This window comes from Apium graveolens, chromosome 5 (genome assembly GCF_009905375.1).
Source record: "Apium graveolens cultivar Ventura chromosome 5, ASM990537v1, whole genome shotgun sequence".
Taxonomy (NCBI): domain Eukaryota; kingdom Viridiplantae; phylum Streptophyta; class Magnoliopsida; order Apiales; family Apiaceae; genus Apium; species Apium graveolens.
In genome coordinates, this window is record NC_133651.1 from 128,064,876 (window position 1) to 128,069,916 (window position 5,041).

General features: G+C 41.3%; 1 non-coding gene across 1 annotated transcript; it reads left to right on the forward strand.

Moving 5' to 3' along the window:
- Window positions 1-4,674: 4,674 nt before the first annotated feature.
- On the forward strand, window positions 4,675-4,782 carry LOC141662719 (small nucleolar RNA R71). The gene has a single exon (XR_012550818.1). It is a non-coding gene; the product is annotated as a small nucleolar RNA R71 (small nucleolar RNA).
- Window positions 4,783-5,041: the final 259 nt, after the last annotated feature.

Sequence of the window (5,041 nt, forward strand, 5' to 3'; positions counted from 1 at the left end):
GGTTTTCCGTATCCCCATAGTAATGCTTCAACCTCTATCTATTTACCTTGAACGCTTGGCTTGAATCATTCTCAAAAATCTACACCGCTCCATGTGGAAATACAGTTTTGATAATAAACGGCCCTAACCACCTCGACTTCAACTTCCCAGGAAAAAGACAGAGACAAGAGTTGAATAACAGAACTTGTTGCCCAGACATAAATGATTTGAGCACTAGACCCCTATCGTTCCACCTATAGACTTTCTCCTTATACATTTTGTTATTCTCATAAGCTTGAAGCCAAAACTCGTCGAGTTCATTTAATTGAAGCATTCTTTTCTTACCAGCTGCATCCAAATCAAGGTTCAACTTCTTCAAAGCCCAATACGCTTTATGCTCTAGCTCCACAGGCAAATGACACCCCTTACCATAAACCAACTGAAATGGCGACATGCCAAGCGGAGTCTTGTATGCTGTTCTATATGCCCAAACAGCTTCATCAAGCTTCAAGACCAATCCTTCCTTGATAGACAAACAACTTTCTCTAGAATATGCTTGATCTCTCTGTTAGATAACTCAGCTTGACCATTTGTCTGAGGATGATAGGCTGTAGCGATACGATGATTCACATTATATCTTTGCATCATAGCAGTGAACTTGCGATTGAAGAAATGCGATACCTCGTCACTGATTATAGCTCTTAGAGTCCCAAATCGTGTGACTATCTGCTTCTGAAGAAAATTCAGCACTACCTTCGCATCTTTTATCGGCAAAGCCTTAACTTCAACCCATTTCGAGACATAATCAACTGCCAACAAGATATAATTATTATTGCAAGTGAGACAAATGACCCCATGAAGTCGATTTCCCAAACATCAAAGACTTCAATCTCGAGAAGCACATTAAGAGGCATCTCATCCCTCTTAGACATATTACCCATACGCTGGCATCGATCACACTTCAAAACAAATTGATGCGCATCCTTAAACAACGTAGGCCAGAAAAATCCTGCTTGAAGGATACGAGCTGCTGTCTTTTCTCCACCATAGTGGCCTCCATATGCAGTTGAATAGAAATCTCGCAAGATCTCCCCTGTTTCGCCGTATGGAATACATCTCCTGATTATTTGGTCAGCTCCTTGCCTAAACAAATATGGCTCATCCCACATGTACCACTTCACCTCATGAAGAAACTTCTTCCTTTGAGCATAAGTTAATTCTGGAGGCATGCTATTACTCACTAGGTAGTTCACAATGTCTGCGAACTACGGTTCTTCTTCTTGCACCCCAAACAACTGCTCATCGGGAAAAGACTCATTTATCAATGTCTTATCCTGTGAAGTTGCACTTGGATCTTCCAAACGAGAAAGATGATCAGCGACTTGATTCTCAGTACCTTTTCAGTCCTTGATCTCCAATTCAAATTCCTGAAGCAAAAGAACCCATCTAATTAATCTAGACTTCGAGTCCTTCTTCGAGACGAGATATCGAATAACAGCTTGATCAGTGAAAACTGTCACCTTCGTCCCAAGCAAATAAGATCAAAACTTCTCAAAATCGTAGACAATGGCTTGGAGTTCTTTCTCAGTAGTAGTATAATTCAGTTGAGCACCATTGAGGGTCTTACTAGCATAGTAGACCACATGAAATATGTTGTTCTTTCTCTGCCCAAGAACTACTCCAACTGCATAGTCACTTACATCGCACATCATCTCAAAAGGTTCATCCTAATTAGGTGTAGTTATAATAGTTGCCGTGATTAAACTCTTCTTCAAGAACTCGAAAGCATCTAGGTACGCATCATCAAACTTAAACGAGACATCTTTCTCTAGAAGATTACACAAGGGTTTAGAGATTTTTGAGAAGTCCTTGATGAACCGCCGATGGAAACCCGCATGCCCAAGAAAGCTGCGAACTCCCTTAACATAAATTGGTGGAGGAAGGTTTTCGATAACTCCCACCTTGGCTTTGTCCACCTCAAGTCCTTTACTAAAGACCTTGTGCCCAAGAATAATGCCCTATCACACCATAAAATGACATTGCTCCCTGTTGAGAACCAGATTGGTCTCAACACACCTTTTAAGAACATCGCCAAGATTCTGTAAGCACTCATCAAAAGAATCACCAAATACAGAGAAATCGTCCATGAACACCTCCACATTCTGACCAATCATGTCTGAGAAGATAGCCATCATGCATTTCTGAAATGTGGCAGGTGCACCACACAACCCAAAAGAAACTCTTCTGAAGGCAAAAGTTCCGAACGGACAAGTGAAAGTAGTCTTTTTCTGATCTTCTGGAGCGATACAAATCTGATTATAACCCGAATAGCCATCCAGAAGGCAGTAGTACTCATGCCCAGCCAACCTGTCAAGCATCTGATCAATAAAAGGAAGAGGGAAGTGATCTTTCCTTGTGGCTTTTTCAGCTTTCTGTAATCCATGCAAACTCTCCACCCCGTGACTGTTCTCGTAGGAATAAGCTCATTCTTCTCATTAGCAACAACCGTGATACCTCCTTTCTTTGGCACACACTGAACTGGACTCACCAAAGAACTGTCAGAAATAGGATAGATGATCCCTGTATCTAGCCATTTGAGAATTTCCTTCTTCACCACTTCTTTCATTATTGGATTAAGCCTTCTCTGTTGCTCAACAGTAGGCTTGCTACCTTCCTTTGCAGAATTTTATGCATGCAATAAGAAGGGCTGATTCCTTTAATATCTACAATAGTCCATCCAATTGCCGATTTGAACTCTCTCAGAATCTTTAAGAGTTTTTCCTCATCACTACCTGAAAGGTCAGATGCAATAACAACAGGATAAGTAGATGCATCACCTAAAAAAGCATACCTTAAGTGTTCAGGCAATGGTTTAAGCTCAAGTGTAGGAGCTTTCTCAATAGATGGCTTGAGGCGCCTTGGAGATTTGTTTAGCTCCTCTATTCCAAGAGATTAAAAAGGCATATCCAGCCTTCGCTTCCAGGGAAAAGCATTCAGATACTGCAACTGTTCATCACCTTCGTCATATTCACTATCTAAATTCCCCAACAAGGCCTTCTCTAAGGCATCAGACCTTAGCATATGATCAAGTTCTGAAGTTACCACAAAATCGACCAACTCCACTTTTAAGCACTCCTCATTTTCAGTCGGGAATTTCATGGCATTTAAAATCATTGAATGTCACATCCTGATCCAGCACTCGCATAATAAGCTCACCCTTCTGCACATCAATCAAGATGCGACCAGTAGCCAAGAATGGTCTTCCCAGGATTATGGGAATCTTCTTATCTTCCTCGAAATCAAGAATTACAAAATCAGCAGGGAAGATGAGTTTATCAACCTTGACCAAGACATCCTCCACAATGCCTCGAGGATATGTAATAGAACGATCAGCGAACTATAAAGTCATATAAGTAGGCTTTGGATCAGGCAAGTCCAACTTCTTGAAGATTGACAAGGGCATCAGATTGATGCTAGCTCCCAAGTCACATAAGCATTTGTCAAATGACACTTTTCCAATGGTACAAGGAATAGTGAAACTTCCAGGATCTTTAAGCTTCAGAGGCAACCCGGTTGCAGCATAATACTGCATTTCTCCGTGAGAGCAACTATTTCTAAATCATCAAGCTTCACCTTTCGAGAGAGAATACCTTTCATAAACTTCACATAACTAGGCATCTGTTCAAGATCTTCAATGAAAGATATGTTGATATGAAGTTTCTTGAACACCTCCAAAACTTCTCAAACTGCTTATCCGGCTTTTTCTTCTGCAGCCTCTTAGGAAAAGGAGGTGGAGGATAGATCTGTTTCTCCCCTGTATTACCCTCAGGAGGAGTGTGTTCAACAGTAATCTTCCTTGGTTCCACTTCTGCTTCCTTCTGCACTTCTTCTTTAGCCATAGCTTCATCTTCCGAAACTTGAGATTTTTCGGGATTTGCAACCTTCCCAGACCTCAATATAATTGCTTTTACGTGCTCCTTAGCTTCCCTCTTTCCTGGCACTTCAGTGTCACTAGAGAGTGTACCAGGTTGATGATTTAGCAAGGCATTGGCAATTTGTCCAATTTGATTCTCCAAGGTCTTGATAGAAACTGCTTGGCTCTTGCACATGAGCTTCAACTTCTCCAATTCAAATTTTTCATTAGATTGTTGCAGCTGGAGTTATTGTCTTGGTGCATAATGCGGTTGCTGAAAACCAGGAGAGTTGTATTGCTTTGCTGTATAATGCTGCTAAACCGCACTCTGAGTATTACTCCATCTAAAGTTAGGATAATTACGGTTGTTGGGATGATAAGTGGTCGGAACTTGCTGCTGCGACCTCTAAAAGTTGCTCACGAGCTGAGCTGATTCACTAGAAATGGCACACTGCTCTGTCCCATGGGCACCAGCACAAAGCTCACAGACACTAGTGATCTAATTAAGTCCATAATTAGCCAAAATAATCCACCTTCATCGTCAAAGCCTTAAGTTGAGCAAAATACCAGTAGCTGTATCTAACTCCAGAATTCCTGCTAACTTGCCCTGAGATAGTCTCTGAGTAGGATTCTGGTATTCATTGGTAGCCATCAGTTCCATCAATTCATAAGTTTCATCATAGCTTTTAGCCCACAAGGCTCCTCCTGATGCTGCATCAAGCATGGGTCTGGAGGTAGCACCCAATCCATTATAGAAACAATTAATGATCATCCAGTCAGGCTTCCTATGGTGTGGGAACTTCCTAAGCATCTCCTTATATCGATCCCAAGCCTCACATAAATATTCTCCAGATTGCTGAGCAAATTGAGTAAGTGCGTTTCTAATTGCAGTAGTCTTCGCCATAGGAAAGAATTTAGTTAAGAACTTTTGAGCAAGATCCTCCCATTTGGTGATAGACCCTGGTGGTAGAGAATGTAACCAGCACTTAGCTTAATCCCACAGAGAGAATATGAAAAGCCTCAACTTAATAGCATCTTCAGAAACTCCACTAAACTTGAAAGTGTCACAGATCTTGATGAAATCTATGATATGCATGTTGGGGTCTTCTGTTGGAGAACCCCCAAACTGAACTGAGTTCTGTATCATCT